Genomic DNA, 18,024 nt, shown 5'->3' with positions numbered 1-18,024 from the left:
TAGTTGGCAAAGCATTATATTTATTATGCTGGGACAATATAGCTATGCTAAAAGAAAACAATGCGTGTCAACATTACCAGACTGAGTACTCATCGCACTATTCCCAACTCACAGGAAAGTAATGATCAGAAAAAATAGTAAATTAAAATGGACTGTCTCTTCACAGCAAAAATTATATATGAAAGTGAAAAATGAAAATGAGGTTACAACTAAAGTAAATTTGTGAGTGGCTGATTTATTAATGAAGCAAGGAAAACCATTTATCAGTGGTGAGTTAATTAAATCATGTTTGGCTACAACAGTTGAAGAAGTGTGTGCACAGGAAATAAACTTGTCGAAGATTATTAGCCTTTCAGCAAGAATAGTTGTTTTAAAAGTTGAGGACATTGTGAGCAATATCAATAGTCATTTTAAAAACAAAGCGAATGATTTCTAGTGGTTTTCCTAGGCTCTTGATGAGTCAATAGATGTTACTGCTCCGTTGTTTACGAATGATTTCTAGTGGTTTTCCTAGGCTCTTGATGAGTCAATAGATGTTACTGCTCCGTTGTTTACTCTAGGTGTTAGTGCTGAGTATGAAGTTACTGAAGAATTAGTTTTTCTGAATAGTCTGCATGAAACAACTACAGAGAACATATTATCAAAGAAGTCGAAAACACTAATTCAGTACAACCTGAAGTGAGATCTGCTAAGATATGTTACAACTTATAGTGGTAAAAATAAGTATGGAGCAGAAAAAGGCTTTAGTTGGACAAATTTACAAAACTTGTTAAAATATGATGGTGTTTAAAAGCCTGTGCTTATTCATTGTATTCCTTTATCAGCAGGTATTTTGCAGAAGATATTTAAATCTGCCATGGGTTATTAAACTAATAGTGTAATGGTGAGTTTCATTCACTGTTATGGATGTCACCATCTCAATTCTAAGAATTTTGGTTAGAAGTCGAAGCTGAATATACCGAATTGCCCCATCATGCAGCAGTTTGATGACTTAGCAGTGGTAAAGTTTTATTGTAATTTTTCAAATTTAGGGCTGAGATTAAAATTTTTCTGAATAAGAAGATTACCCTCAACCTCTAAATCAAATACTTAATGGACTAGGAAGTTAACTTTTACTGCAGACTTGATAATATTTCCTAGTGAATTCAACCTAAAATTACAAGGCGAAGCACTGCTTTTGTGTGAAACTTACACTGTGGTAAAGTCTTTTCTACAACTAGTGTTGTTTGAATCACAAGTAATGTCAGGCTGTTTATATACTCTTTTCATGTTATCAAAATTTTAAATGAAAAGCAAGATCTCCATTCCCACATAAATTTGGTACAGAAGTATTACCCAGGCTCATACTATAGTTACAGTTGCAGTTTTTGGACCTCAAGGCAAGTACAAAGGAAATTTCCATATTTCAAATCCATTTAACTGTGTAACTGAGGAGCTTTAGCCTATCTTTCATTGAAAGTGATTGTTCTGCAATATAATGACATGCTAAAAGCAAAGATCAAGAGAAGACTCTAATTTATAAATGCCTTTCAAAGATGAATATGTGCAGATAAAATTATATGCTTGTGAATTGATATCAGTATTTGGCAGTACCTCTGTGTGAAAAGATTTTTTTCAAAGATGGATATGTAAAATTTCATTGTATGTCAGAATGAACAGATGAACATTTACAATCTATGTTGATGGTAGGGAAGAGTAGCTTTGAACTCTGGTTAAGTGAAATAATATCCTCCCTCCAAATTCCATTCTTTTTGTTAGTAGCCTGTGTTACAGAAAAATCATACTTGATTATTATATCTTGAATAGCAACAGTAGTTATTAAAAATTTGTGGAAATTTGTTTTTTCTCTTGGTACATAAGTACTTACATAATATCCTTGAATTCGCCTCACGTCCCAGAAAGCCTAACATATTTACTATCTGGCCCTTTTCGTTAAAAGTTTGCTGATTGCTGGGCTACACCCTCAGAATAAGGGAAAACTGAAAAAAAAAAAAATCTGTCTTCACAAAGACTTGAAACCCAGCTTTAAATCAGTTCATGTACAGATTGAATTAAAGTTATCTTCTCTAGCCTAAGTGCCTGTCTGAAGAAAAAAATAAATCTTCTCTGGTGGAAAATAACATCATCTGGTGCCTCAAAATATCTCTGCAGTCTTTCAAAAACAAATTTCAGCAATAAGTCCGAAATTACCAGACCTACTAGAAGATAAGAGCAAATCACTGAAAATCAAGAGAAAGAACAATAATAGGAAAATGTCATCGAGTCCTTATTGGCCCTTTGCATTTATTTCCACATAAGATTATAGAATTTTGAAAAGATAATATAGGAGAATATATTTGTAAAGGAATTCTTAAGACACAGAAAACACTGACTATAAAGGAAAATATTGAAGAATTCAACTACATTAGAAAGATAACTTCTGTTAATAAAAGATACCGTAAGAGTGAAAACACAAGCCCTAGAGAGGAAGAAGATAATAGCAACAAATATGGCCAAGAAAGGAATCATTTCTAGAGTATATAAAATAACTACAATAAGAAAAGCAAAGACAACCCAATAGAGAAATGAGCAGAGGTCTTAAACAGGCAATTTACAAAAGCAATAATCCAAGCATATGAAAAGGTACACAGTGCCGTTAGTAATCAGGAAATGCAAATTGAAACTGCACAGAGATAGCATTACATACCTATCAGATCAGCAAAAATTACGCCTGAATGTAGTTAAGTGTTGGTGTGGATTTGGATCACTGGAAACTCATACACTCTGCTGGTGAGAGAGAGTGAAAATTGGAACAGTCATTTGGGAAAACAGATTGTAATTATCTAGTAAAGTTGAAGAGACATCTATTCTTTGACCCAACAGTTTCACTCCTATTTATGTACCTTTATGACATAATGTTTTCAAACTTTTTAGTCTTAGGACGCCTTTACACTCTTACTTTGAAAGATTAATGTCTAGCTTAATAGAAGACAGCTGAATTCTCATATCTGCTTCTGCATTGTGTTGAAGTATGCTCTTTTGCTTGAAGCATATAAAGAAAATCCAGGGGCCAGCCCGGTGGCTTAGGGGTTAAGTGCACGTGCTCCGCTACTGGCGGCCCGGGTTCAGATGCCGCGCGTGCACCGACGCACTGCTTCTCCGGCCATGCTGAGGCCGCGTCCCACATACAACAACTAGAAGGATGTGCAACTATGACAAACAGCTATCTACTGGGGGGCTTTGGGGAAAAAAAGGAGGAGGATTGGCAATAGATGTTAGCTCAGAGCCGGTCTTCCTCAGCAAAAAAAGAGGAGGATTAGCACGGATGTTAGCTCAGGGCTGATCTCCCTCACAAAAAAAAAAGAAAAGAAAATCCAGCTATAAAAACATACATATTAGGAAAAGGGAAAATTTTAATTGCCATTTCATATAATTATGAATATTCCTGTTTGATACTACACCAAAACTTGATAAGTAGTAGTTTCTTAAAGGTTTGGTCCAATGTGGAATCTGAAACCTTATCAATGAACTTTTCTTTACTCTTTAATATTATAATCCATTATCTTACAGTTTCAATGGATCTTTTACCCATGTGTGATTTTATAACGTTATTAATTGATCTTTTGGGAAATATTGGTTCATTAAATATTCTAGATATTCTAAATATTGACACATTTTAATAACAAAAGTCGCATTTGGTTTTATGACCCTGATCTCATCAGAAAAGTCTTGAAGTTTTGGGAAGCAATCAAACTCAATGTGGTAGATATAAGTTTTCTAAATTTTGTCATTGGCCACAAATGCTATCAGTTGTTTTCCTTGAGGTGACGGGCTCACTGTTAATTTTTGAAGAAATGTCTGTCAGATAATCAAGCCTGAATAATCGTTGTTTGTCCCTTTTTCTGCCGTGTAAAAATGGGATTCTCTGAAAAAGCATTTATTTCAGTTTACAAATCAAATGGTCACAGAAGTGCCTTTCCTCAAGAAAACCTTCATACTTTGGTGCAGCAGAGTTACTTCATGCTTCTTTTGTTGCACAGATCTTTAAAAGGTGTATTCAGGGATTGAGATTTTAAAAATCAATAATTTTACTGCTTTATCAGTGATATTTTTAAATGAAACTAGCGTTATTTTTACTGCAGTTGTAGAGCTAGTTGAGAACGTAATAACTGCTAGTACAGCTTGCTGCCACTGCCTTGATTACTGCAAAGGCACCAGCAATTTTACCCACTATTTCTTTTGCAGCATGTGCAAATATCAACACAGTGAAAATGGTAAATAATGTCTTATTATGAACAAACCTTTGGCCTCATGGACCCCTTGAAAAGGTCTCAGGGACCAACACGCCTCAGAGGCCTGTGGATCACTCTGAGAACTTCTTAGAAAAATACTTGCACATGTGTGTCAGGATACATGTAGAAGAATGTATGGGGTAGCTTTTTTTTTTTTTTTTTTTTAAATGATAGCTACAAACTGGAAGCAATGCAAATTTTTAGGTAACTAGATTGTGATGTATTCATCAAAAGGAATACTGTATAGCAATGAAAATGCATGGACTACAGCTACAGAAATCAAATGGTTGATTCCCATGAATGTATGTTGAATTGAAGCTAAGTCACAAAAGAATTCCTGTAGTATGTTTCTATTTAAATGAACCTCAAACAAAACTAAATTATATTGTTTAGAGATATATATGTAGCTAGTAAGAAATCTGAAGACAAGCAAAAGATTAATTACCACAAAACCCATGATAGTAGTTACCTATGGAGAGAGGACAGGAATAATCATAAGAATGGTTTCACTGGCAGGATTCTTGTCTTATCCTTTGTGTTGGTACATAGATGTTCTCTTGAGAATTCTTTAAATTGTAAAAATACACTCTTATATGTGTGTGATATGTTTCACAATAAAGAAGCAAAAAGAATAAAAGCATGCCATGTCCTTGTATAGGAAGATGCTAATATCGCCTAACTTAATGTATAAACTTAATGCAATTTTTGTAAGATTTAAATTTCAATAGGAAAAAAAGAATAAAAACAGCTGGAACTATCCTTAAAGAAAAATGAAGAGAGAGTAGCCCTTACGGATGTTAAAAACATATCAGGAAAACTACAATTAGAACTGTGGCATTAGGTTCCTGAATAATCAGATTGCTGGAACAGAACACTAAGTCCAGATGTAGACCAAATACATAATAAAAGGTTACTTTGTGATGAAGATGTCATTTCAAATCATTATCAGTCTATTTTCTCACTTGTTCAGGCTGAGTAATTTCTTCATTCCATTGTTAAGCCTTTTCAGTTAGTGCTTTAGTTAGTGTATTTGTCACTTCTAAACTTTCCATTTGTTTCTTCATGATATCTTTTATTTCTTTGCCAAGACTTTGTTTCTTTGCTGAAACTCTGTATTATTTTTTTCATTTGCTTCAAGCTTGTTCATAATTTATTGTTGAAGCCATTTTATAATGTATACTTGAAAATATTTGGTAGATAATTCTTACATCTGTCTTCTGAGTGTTCATGTGTATTGTCTTCTCTCGTTCCCATTGAGATTTTCCTGGTTCTTGTTATAGTATAAGTTATTTTTTGATTGAATCCTTTACATTTTGATTATTATGTTATGAAAGTCTGTATTTTATTTACCCTCCCCCCTTTTTTATCAGGTCTTGTCTGAAGCTGCGCTTTTGGGGTAAAAAACAAAAGGGATGGTACCTCTTTGTTACTCCCAGATGTGTGTATAGGCTCCACTTCCATAATCGGCTTCCATTGACATTGTTGAGGAGGAGCCTCTGGTGAATGCTGCTGGTGAAATGCAGACTCTCCTCTATGCCTCGCAGGTGTTACCCTGGCTCAGAAGGTTCCTGCTCTTCACTTGGCCCCACTGACCCTGCGGTGGGAGTGGGGGTGGCGTGTTACCTCTGGGCAGTGGCTTAAGTTCTGATTGTTTAGTAGGCATCCCCTGCCACCACCCCATGGGGAGGGATAGGCGTAGGGACACCTCATTATCATTGGGTGGATGTTGAATTCAGGCTCCCCACTTTTTCTCCAGTGACACTGTGGAGGGAGGAGGCCTTCGTCCTGTCCAGTGGGTATGAATGTCCTGGCCTCTGTGATGCTGCCCTGTGTGTGAGGGGCAGGGGATATCTAGGTTCTCCCTTTGGCCTTTGCTGATGAGTGTGTGGCTTGGACTTCTTCTGTGGTGTTTGGCTTGCATATGTTGGTTATCGTCTAACAGTTTTCTGTCTTGCTAGCCTGCCACTTTCCTGCTCTTTTGGTTAGAGACGGCAGGCATTTCTTAGGCTTCTTTTGATGTGTGTACCTGTTAGTGTTTCTGGGTTGTTGGCTTCTTCAGCACCTCTTCTTATCTATATGAATTAGAAAGCAAAGCTAGGGAATTGGTGCTTTTTTTCATTCTTTAGCACCTGAGGCCCATGTTGGTCTGCTGCCTTCTCTCTACCTTTTAGTGTCTTCTTGTGTTTGTCTTGTGTGGGTTTTAGCTGTACTTAGTGTAAAATACAGGGAAAAGTGAATCTCCTTTACTTTGTCTGGAAGTGGAAGTCTGCATTTATTTTTGAAGACTATTTTTCTTTTCTGAGTTTAAAATTCTGGGTTGACGTATTTTTCTTCTTTCAGCACTTAAAGGATGTTCTTGCATTGTTTCCTGTCTTCCGTTGTTCCTGATGGGAAGTCAGGTGTCAATAGTATCATTATTCCTGTGTATATAATGTTTTGATATTCTCTGGGTGCTTTCAGGATTTTCTCTTTATCTTTGGTTTTCAGCAGTCTGACTGTGATGTGCCTAGGTGTGATATTCTTTCTGCTTGGAGTTTGCTGAACTTCTTAAAACTCTAAGTTGAGGGCCGGCCCCGTGGCTTAGCGGTTAAGTGCGTGCGCTCCGCTGCTGGCGGCCGGGTTCGGATCCCGGGCGCGCACCAACGCACCGCTTGTCCAGCCACGCTGAGGCCGCGTCCCACATACAGCAACTAGAAGGATGTGCAGCTATGACATATAACTATCTACTGGGGCTTTGGGGGAAAAAATGAATAAATAATAATTTAAAAAATTATAAAAAAAAAAAAACTCTAAGTTGATTTTTTTCACCAAATTTGTGAAAAGTTTGACCTTTATTTCTTATTCTTTTTATGTCCCATTTTCTCTCTCTTCTTCCTCTGCAATGCCGATTACATACATGTTAGTGTATTTGTTATTGTCACATAGGTTTCTGAGGCTCTGTTAATTTATTTTTCAATAATTTTAGTTCCTCAGAATGGATAAACAATTCATTTATTTTCAGGGTCACTGTCCATTTCTTCTGTCACGTCTAAGCTCTTGGTAAGCCCATCCGCTGAAATTTTTAGTTTAAATTTCTATAATTCCTACTTGTAGAATTTCCATTGGGTTTTACTTTGTAATTTTCATGTCTCTTCTATTACTCTCCTCCTGCTTAAAGACTTTATCTTGTCATTTTCTATTGAATATTATTTTTCTTCATTGTGAGTCCCATTTTCCTACTTTTTTCCACATGTCTAGGAATTTTTATTGAATACTGAAAATTTTAGATGACAGGCTTTAGATACTAGATTCTATTATCTTGTTTTGTTCAATGTCAAGTTTCTTTTTTCTGGGAGCTTTTATTATGGCTGGACTTACACTCCAGAGTACATCATTCCAGCTGTTGGCAACATCAGAAATCTCTGCTCAGTTCTTTTAGCAGTTCAGCTGTTGCTTTCCCTGAGCTGCTTAGAGTCTGGGAATGTACGTATTGGGGGTGTAACAAAGATTTGAGAGTTGATTCAGGTTTAGGAGCTCCCTTCTCGGTGGCTTTCCCCTCAGATTCCATCCTTTCTAGTATTGTTGAACTTAATCTGTCTTCTCACACCAGTAAGGCTGAAGCTTTTTATTTTATTTTATTTTATTTATTTATTTATTTATTTTTTGAGGAAGATTGGCCCTGAGCTAGCATCTGTTGCCAGTCTTCCTCCTTTTTTCCTTTTTTTCCTCCCCAAAGCCCCAGTAGATAGTTGTATGTCATAATTGTGCATCCTTCTAGTTGCTCTATGTGGGACGCCCCCTCAGCATGGCTTGATGAGCGGTGCGTAGGTCCCTGCCCAGGATCCAAACCAGTGAACCCTGGGCTGCAGAAGCAGAGTATGGGAACTTAACCGCTGTGCCACCGGGGCAGCCCCAGGCTGAAGCTTTTTGTCTGAGGTCTAGAAGTACCACTCTCCCCATGCCGTGCACACTAGGAAATGTCCTTAGTTGAAATCTGTTTAAACACCAATCTAAGCAAGTGATCTTTTCTTTCAAGGGTTCAATGTCCTTCCATTCCAGCCTGCTTTTCGTTATTCATAAGTGACTTCAAGTAGTAGGTTTTATATTTTATTCAGATTTTACAAATTTTATTTTCAAGAGAGTTATTCTGATACTAGCCTGTCTGCCATTACCCAATAAATAAATAAATTTGTTTTTTTCTGTGTGAGTTATTCTTTTATTAAGGTATATTTTACATACAATATGATTCACCACTTTTAAGGGTACAGTTAAACGTGTTTTCAGAAATACGTAGTCACGTGTGTAACTATCATCATGGTCAAGATAGAGAATATTTCCTTCACCCCAAAAAGTTCTCTCATGACCCTTTGAGGTCTGTCCCCTCCCGCCGCTCTGGCTCCTGGCAATCACTGATCTGTTCCTCTCCCTGTAGTTTTGCCTTTTGAGTGATATATAAGTGGAATCATACAGTATGTCATCTTTTCTGTCTGTACTTATCATAATGGTTTTGATATTCATCCATTCACCAGCTGAGATATTTCCTCTGGTTTTTGGCTATTATTTGTAAAGCTGCTATGAATGTTTATGCAGCGTGATGTATCTCTTCATTTTTCTTGTGTAAATAATGAGGACTGGAATTGCTGATTTGTTGGAAAGTATATGTTTAACTTCAGAAAAGAGTTTCACAGTTTCTTCACAAGTGCCTGTGTACTTTTCCGTTTCCCCCAGTAAGGTGTGAGAGTTCCAATTGTTCTGCATAGTTGCTAGCACTGGATATTGTCAGTGTTTCTAAATTTCAGCCTTTCTGGTTGGTATTTAGTGGTATTTCATTGTGGACTTGCTTTGTGTTTCCTGATGAGTAGTGAAATGGAACATCTTCGTGTACTTATTTGCCATTGCGTATCTTCAGTGAAGTGTCTGTTCAAATCCTTTGCCGCTACCGACCCCTTTTTTCCGATTGATTTGTTTGTCTTCTCCTTACTATTGAGTTGTGAGAGTTTTTTTGTATATTCTTCATAGAAGTCATTTATTAGAGATGTGATTTGTAAATATTTTTGCCTAGTCCGTGTCTTGTTTTCATTTGCTTAGTGTTTTTTGAAGAGCAGAGGGTTTAATTTTGATAAAGTTTGTCATTTTGTAAATTTTTTCTTTTATGGGTTATGCTCCTTATACCTTATATAAAAAAATCTTTGCATATTCCAATGTTACTTTTAGATTATCCATTTTATAGTTAAGTTACATGTATGATATGAGAATATGAGATAAGGTTCAAGTTTCTTTGTTTTCCATGTTGATATTAAGTTGTTCCAGCATTATCCTAAAAGACTATCATTCTCTTGAATTATTTTGACTCATGGTCAAAAATAAACCACACATAGAAAAGATACTTTTTTCTTTCTTTTTTTTGTGAGGAAGATCAGCCCTGAGCTAACCTCTATTGCCAATCCTCCTCCTTTTTTTTTTTTTTCCTTCCCCAAAGCCCCAGTAGATAGTTGTATGTCATAGTTGCACATCCTTCTAGTTGCTGTATGTGGGACATGGCCTCAGCATGGCTGGAGAAGCAATGCGTTGGTGTGACCCCGGGATCCGAACCCGGGCCGCCAGTAGCGGAGCGCGTACACTTAACCGCTAAGCCACGGGGCCAGCCCAAGATACTTTTTTCAAAATCATGAGTTTGTATTGTTATTTTTCAATATAAGTCAATAGCTCTTTATAACATATTTTTTTATTCCCCTACCCAATCTATAATTGTATCTTTTAATTTTAATTAATTTTTCCTCTAACTGAAAAAGTTATTAAAAGAAGAAAAATTGTTTATGCATTAATTTAAAAGAAATAGAAAATAACTATACTAGTGTTAAACATTCAAAGCTAGTAGATCAATAATGAGATTTAATATTTTCATTGTATTTTGTCATCATTTTTTGAGCCCACTAGTGGTGTACATGATACTTTGAGTTATTTAAGTTATTTGCTGTGATTATGTAAATACTCTTGATACATAATTCAGCTGCTACAAGTATTTTAATTTATGGTATTAATATTAATTATTTTTACTGATTGTACCTCTGTGATAATCATTTTTACTAATTGTTCTGACTTGGTAAGTAACATTTTGTCTGTGGAGAGTAATGGAAGTCTGCTCTGTCATTTCTCTCTATGAGACAGATGGAAACCACAGTTTGATTTTCAGAGTCATATACAAGAGTTTCATTCATCCAGAATCTGGTTTATCTGTATTGACTCCATGTGTGGATATATTTATTAGCTTTTCATATATATAACTTCTGTTTGGATAACCTCATTCTATCAGTGTACTGTTCGTAAGAATAGAAGTTCTTGTATTATTGTTGGAATCTTTTAAGAAGATGGGCACCCTTCTTTTAGTTTTAAGTGTAGCCTAACACTGCCAATTGACATCAAGGTTTTGGATCAAAAACCATGCAAATGTATCTGTTCTTATGTTCTTAAAGGACGTGATTTAAATGCATCTAATGAAATTTGATCTTACTATGTCTGTGTTTACTTGTCCTCATATGAAAGCTTTTAAATTCCTTCTCTCTTTTTGAAGTTTTAACTCTTTTCTCTAATATGCAATGTTATCTTACTAACTTTAGTATCGTGTTAAACAAACATGTTTAAATTAAAATGTTTCATTTTTAAAAACCCTAATTTTCAAACAGTCTTCTTGTTATAACGCGTGATTCATAATGTTTACTACTTCATTTTGTGCTTTTAGGAATAACCAAATAATGGGTAGTTCATGTGGTAGTTGCGTGTATCCTTTTTCTTTTTTTTGGCTGGGGACAAATATCTTGGAATTAGATTTACAGTGCATTCATCTGTATGATTCTCCTAGTTAATATCTTAGTATAATATACTACAAGTTACTTGAGAAGAATAAGAAATCTTAATCCACCTGTAGCAACACATCATGTAGAGTACTAGTATTTATATAGAATTTCCTGTGAGAAAGAAAAGGGCAAATATTTTCCTCTAAAAGTTTGGTCTTTACCTAAAATTCTCTTAATTTTCTAAAAAACTTCTTGCTGAAGTATAATGCATATACAGCAAAATGCACTTATTATAGGTGTACATTTCTAAGAACACTGAAGTCAGATCAGGAAACAAATAATAGCACCCCAGAAATCCCTTTCCTGCCTCCTTTTGGTGACTTCTGTCTCCCCAGAGGCAAGCACTGTTATCACTGCTAACACCGTGATTGGTTTTGCCTGTTTTTGTACTCTATATAATTGGACTCATACAGTAAGTACTGTTTTCTGTCTGTCTTTTTTCACACACCATTATGTTTGTGAGATTCATCCCAACTGTTGCTTGTAGTTGTCATTACTTGTAATTGTCATTCATTTGTTCTCATTTTTGTATAGTATTTTGTCGTGAGAGTACCATAATTTATCCATTTTATCGTTGGACATTTGGGGGCTTTTCAATTTGGGACTATTATTGTATTTTATGAATATTTCAGTATATTTCTTTTGGTAGGCACTGAGGATTAATATATTACGAAATTCTAATCCAAAAGTGGCTGTCTTCTTATAACCTAAGTGAGAGTGATTATGTTAAACAAGACAGAATACTCAGTATGTTCTTATAGTCAATTAATGGAATTTGCATAAGTTACCTGTATCTAACTAGTTATGAACTCCTCGAGTTCAATTCCCCTTTCACTTCCTTGTTTTGTGAATGTGGGCAAGGAGTTTAACTTCTCTGTGCTTCATTTATAAAATGAGAAGTAATGGTAGCTACCGAAAGTGGTGGTGGTTAGACGTGAATAAGGTAGTTCTTGTAAAGTACTTGGCCTAGTTGCTGGAAAATAAAAGTGCTCACTAAATCCTATATATTAAGTATAATTGGCCTTTATGTCTTCCCTAAATTATATGCTTCTATAAAGTGTCATTGTCTATTTTTGTCATACTCATTTTTATAATTTATAAGCTTTACTTTTATATATCCAGGATACTAGACATTTGTAATTCAAATTGCAGGTTATTTAAATTTTTTTTTTTTTTTTTTTGTGAGGAAGATCAGCCCTGAGCTAACATCCATGCCAATCCTCCTCCTTTTTTCCCCTTTTCTCCCCAAGGCTCCAGTAGATAGTTGTATGTCATAGTTGCACATCCTCCTAGTTGCTGTATGTGGGACGCGGCCCCAGCATGGCCGGACAAGCAGTGCATCAGTGCGCGCCCGGGATCCGAACCCAGACTGCCAGTAGTGGAGCGCGCACTCTTAACCGCTAAGCCACGGGGCTGGCCCCTAAAAAAAATTTTTTTTGGCATTTGATTTTTCTGAGATGTGTGTGTGTTTTCACCATATAAAAGTTTAAAAGTTTTATGTGGTTAGATTTATTCATGTTTTTATTTATAGTTATGTGGCTGTTAGGTGGCTGGTTGTTTAGAGCTTCTGAGTTATGTATGTTACTATCAACTGGAGCATTTACAATTTGACTGAATAGGTAGAGGGCACATTTGTGGGCTTAGAAAGCTTGGCTCAGGAATGCTTGTCTTAGGAAAGTCTCTCTGAAATTTTGCTCCTTCCTTTCTAAGATTGAGTTTAAAATATTTACCCTGTTTACTTCATAGTGTTGAGTAAGGAAGACGTTGTGTAATGTAAGTATAATGTAAAAAAATTCTTAAAAATATAATAGTGATTTGGCAGAGACCAAACCACAGAGGGCCTTGACATGCTCTATTTGTTAGCTATTGCTGTATAACAAATTCCCGTAAATTTATTGGCCTAAAACAGCACCCATTTATTAGATCATACTTCTGTAGGTGAGAAGTTTGGACAGGCTCAACTGTGCTTTTTGTTTAGGGTCTCACAAGGCTCAGATTAAGATGTCTGCTAAGCTCAGTGCTTATCTAGAGGCCCTGAGGAAGCACCCTCTTCTAAGCTTACTAGGTGAGGGCAGAATTCAGTTCTGTGCAGTGGTTAGACTGAGGTCCCCGTTTCTTTATTGGCTGCTGTCCTTTCTCAGCCCCTAGAGGCCACCCCCTGGTCCTCGTATGTGGCTCCTTTTATCTTCAAAGACAGCAATGATGTATTGAATCCTTCACTTGCTTTGAATTTCTCTGATTTTCCTTTTTTCTACCAGCTGGAGAAAACTCTCTGCTTTTAAAGGAATTGTGTGATTAGATTAGACTAATCTCCCTTTGAGTAATTCAAAATTAGTTGATCAGCAGCCTTAATCGCATCTGCAGAATCCCTTTGCCATGTTATGTGGCATAGTCTCTGGCATGATATTTCATCATATTCACAGTCTCTGGATTATTATGATGAGACATTTTGGTTAGGGGCAGGCATTTCAGAAGTCTGCCTACCACAAATGCCGTCTTGAGGAGTTTGGACCTGATCCACAGGTGTCGGGGATTCCCTTAGAACGATGACTGTGACAGCAGTGAGGAGACTGGGTCAGAAAGGAGAGATACTGGCAGGAGAAACATCTTAGCAATGTCCATTTTGATTTTGTAATGTTATTTTTTTAGCAGAGGTTTCAGTCAGAAATGTATGTTTAATAGTACACAAGCTATAGTGGTTAAACGTGTGCGCGCTCTGCTACTGGCGGCCTGGGTTCGGATCCCGGGCGCGCACCGACGCACCACTTCTGGCCATGCTGAGGCTGCGTCCCACATACAGCAACTAGAAGGATGTGTAACTATGACATACAACTATCTATGGGGCTTTGGGGGGTAAAAAAAAAAAAAAAAAAAAAACAGGAGGATTGGCAATAGATGTTAGCGCAGAGCTGGTCTACCTCAGCAAAAAGAGGAGGATTAGCATGGATGTTAGCTCAGGGCTGATCTTCCTCACACACACAAAAATAGTATACAAGCCAGAATAATTAACTGGGCCAGACCAACAACAACCAATCACTGATCAAGATATTCGTTACTTCAGGCCAATTCATATACAAAATAGTTTGATAGATTGATTTTTATTTCAATCAATTCTATTTTAGGCATGTCTGTCTAAAGTGTACACTAGTTCTTTTGATAGAGACTTAAACACCTGAGTCTCATTAATAACATCTTCCTGAACACTTATGTTAGGTTGGGTTTACTTCCTTAGATGGCTACTCTCACACATTATTTGCTGTTTGTTACTGGCTTCAGCTTTTAAATCTAGCTTCATTTATTTTTATTGTTTGGTCTTGAGGTTTGCATTTTTCATGCTATATTTTTTTCTTTTGAACCAAATTTGCCTACATTTCAAAGATTTTGACATGTTTCTTATTTAATCATTTCAAAAAATAATACGTTTTTTTCTTTCGTTTTTAAAAAATCTGTTAAAAGGATTTTTAAATGCTTCTAGTGGATAGATTTGGGAGTTTATCCTTATATTGTGAATTTATAATTATTAATGTGTTAGGTTGAGGACATACCTGCTTTTTTGAAGATGGCCTAGGAAATACCTGATACTGCTCTTTTTTGTTTTTGAGTTTGATATTGCTAATGAGAAGTAATTCTCCTTTCTTTGCAAATGACCTGCTTTCTTTTTTGTGAGGCTCCTAGAATTTTTCCTTTATCCTTATCTTAAAAATGTTTCTTGCCTTGTTATCTTGCCAATGTTTCTAGCTGTAAGACATCTTAATCTGAAGCCGGTATTTTCTGTGTAGGGAGGCAATGTGACACACATTAAGAGTAGGTGCTTTTGTTGTTATACAGAGATAAAGGAAGAGAGATAAAGACTCTTTCAGCTTCTTCATCTAAGTGGAGATTATGCTGAATAGATGGTAGCTCTTATTACTAAATATTTTCATAAATTTTCTTCTAGAATAATTTCTCTGATTGTAATCTTTCTTCTATTTTCTCTCCTGGTACTTTTGTTAAACAGACATTGGACCTTCTAGATCAATTTCCTATGTCATTTTACTTTTTTCTTTTACTTTCTGTCTTCATTCTTTATTACTACATTCTGGGAGAATCCCAGTTGACTAGTAAGAAGAAATTTTTGGTAAAGATTCAAAATAGTTTGGTGTGTGGAAAATTTAATAATATTTGATATTTCTTAGAGCACTTAGCCCATTGCCATAGTTAATACAGAATAAATACTTGATAATTAATTGAATGAGGTTTGGAATATCCTCAGATTTCTTGTTACTATTTCATAACTCATCTGTTACCTCAGTCTCTGAAATTTTGTTGATTCTGTTTTGCTTTGTGATATAGATTCATTTTGAGAGATCCTTTCTTATTTCAGTCTAATGAAATAAAATTTTAGAAGTTCCCTCAGACTCATTCTTTTTTTGTTTTGTTTTGTGAGGAAGATCAGCCCTGAGCTAACATCCATGCTAATCCTCCTCTTTTTGCTGAGGAAGACCGGCTCTGAGCTAATAACATCTATTGCCAATCCTCCTCCTTTTTTTTTTCCTTCCCCAAAGCCCCAGTAGATAGTTGTATGTCATAGTTGCACATCCTTCTAGTTGCTGTATGTGGGACACGGCCTCAGCATAGCCAGAGAAGCAGTGCGTCAGTGCGTGCCTGGGATCTGAACCCAGGCCGCCAGTAGCGGAGAGCGCGCACTTACCCGCTAAGCCTTGGGGCCGGCCCTCAGACCCATTCTTACAGTTGACAATATGAATTCTCATTGAGAGTTTTTTTTTTTTAATGTGTTCTTGGACTAATGTCAAAAGATATTAAAGCACTTTTTTTCTTCCTTTCCTTCTCTTTCTTTAATGATTAAAAAAAGTAGAAAAAATGCTATTTAGGAGTTTTAAATATTGATTCAAATAAATTGTTTAGTTGGTAAACCATTTTAAGTGCTATTTATCTTACCTTTCTCGCCCCGATTTCTAATGTGTGGTGTATGAGAGTGCTGATGTTACAGAAGTTCCCTGTGGAAATTTATTCTTTGATATTTTCTACAGTTTTACAAATGCTTTTTATTTGGTTCAAAAAGATGTATTCCAGCTTATATATAAAATATACATTTTCTTTCAATGCCAAATGTCTTTCATTAGCTAAGTAATTATAACAGATGGGTGTGAAGCATTCACTTAAATGCAGTTAGTATTTTATTTTCCTTTGTTTATTCCCTGATATATCTGTATTTTATTGTAAATTGGTCTGATGGAATAAATGCAGTTAGTATTTTATTTTCCTTCTTTCATTCCCTGATATATCTGTATTTTATTGTAAATTGGTCCATTGGATACATTCCTGGACTTCTCATAGTAATTGAGCTAATGTCATGTAATATTTTCCATTGCAAATGTGATTAAGAGAACGTGTTGAGGTTTCTAAAATGATAGAGACATTGGGAAAAGGATCAATTTAAATTATTTTGTTTCCTTATTATGCACTTAAATAAAAGTCGTTATATTTTATTTGCCAAAATTATTTTTAGTGCTTCTGTACAACTTGCCATATGCTGTAAAAATAAAAGATTCTATATTTTAACAGTTTAGCAGAAATTATTTTGTTATGCTAACGAGTTAATATAAAAACTTTTTAGTGATTGATTGGACATATAAATGTACTTTCTTCCCTCAACATTTTCTTGGCCTTTCCAGTATGACAAAAGGATACTCAAGAGTACCTACATGTTACACATGTGTAAATTCTGGGTTCTGTTAACATACAAAACATATTTAGATACTTGGGAGTTTATAACATAAAAATGTATCCAGTTTGGAAAAAGATGGTTATTACACTTATCAATGAAGAGAAATAAGGCTTTATTTCTTTTTTTCTGTCTTTTTAATGCAGTAACACCCTTGAGTACAAAAGGAGAACTGAAATGTGTGTTAGTCTGTGGTTTTGTGGACGTCATATAAAATTAAAATGCCACAAATATAACTAGTGTTTACAAGTTACTTAGAAGCTATAGTGGTCTGCTTACTGCACTCAAAATGTGTAGAAGACACGCCAAGAGACACTAGGCTTCCTGATATTGGTTCAGTATAATGGACTGGTGGTTATGAGGAAGAGTTTGATGGCATGTGACATATTTTGTAAATTTATACGTGAAATGTTGAAATCAATTATAATTTAAAAACTGTTGTATTCTGTGATTGACTAGTAGAATATAGAATCAGTATATTAGCACGTGAAGATATTCACAGCAACGTTAGCAACTCTTCCTGTTACATGAGGCTCCATTGACCACAGATTGTCCCATTTGGCTTCAGTTGTTTCAGCTATGCTATTCCTGAGCCACACGTTCAAATGAGATTGCCAAAGGTAAAGTCCATTTAGTAAATATAAATACGAACACCTGTTTATTAGGGTCTTTCTATGTCAAGCAGCATTCTTGGTGCTCTGGATACAAAGATAGTTCAGTCTGGTGCCTACTCAAGGATCTTGGACTAGAATGAAAAAAAGAAATAAATAATTACCATGCAATGGCATAAATGCTAAAATAGAAGTATATGCAAGGTAGACAGCTAGGCATCTTCTATAGAGAGACAGATTTTATCCTGTGTGATGCAGGCCACCCAGAAAGGCTCCACAAAGAAAATGATACCCAAAATGGGCTTCGGAGGATAAGGATGAGTTCATTAATCATCCTTAGGGAAAGCTGGGTAAGTAAATGCAGCATTGTAGAGAATTCGTACTGACATCTCATACATTCAGTTGTCCTTGACTTCCCCTGTGGTTCGTTTGGAGCTATTTCTTTGCTTGTACCACTTGTTAAGAGAGTAGCAGAGGCAGATTGAAATGGGGGGAAAAAGGAGATACCTGGATGACTTCATTTTTCTACACATTCCCAGCTTTTATTAAGAAACTTGAGAGCCAGCCCTGATGGCCTAGTGGTT

General features: G+C 35.8%; 1 protein-coding gene across 13 annotated transcripts in view; it reads left to right on the top strand.

The window, feature by feature from the left end:
* KMT2C (lysine methyltransferase 2C) overlaps positions 1–18,024 on the top strand; it is a 277,698-nt gene that overhangs the window by 121,339 nt on the left and 138,335 nt on the right. The window lies entirely within an intron of this gene.

The sequence above is a fragment of the Ceratotherium simum genome, chromosome 1 (assembly GCF_057802395.1).
Source record: "Ceratotherium simum simum isolate JZ-2026a chromosome 1, ASM5780239v1, whole genome shotgun sequence".
Lineage (NCBI taxonomy): Eukaryota > Metazoa > Chordata > Mammalia > Perissodactyla > Rhinocerotidae > Ceratotherium > Ceratotherium simum.
This window is presented reverse-complemented; position numbering and strand designations above follow the sequence as displayed.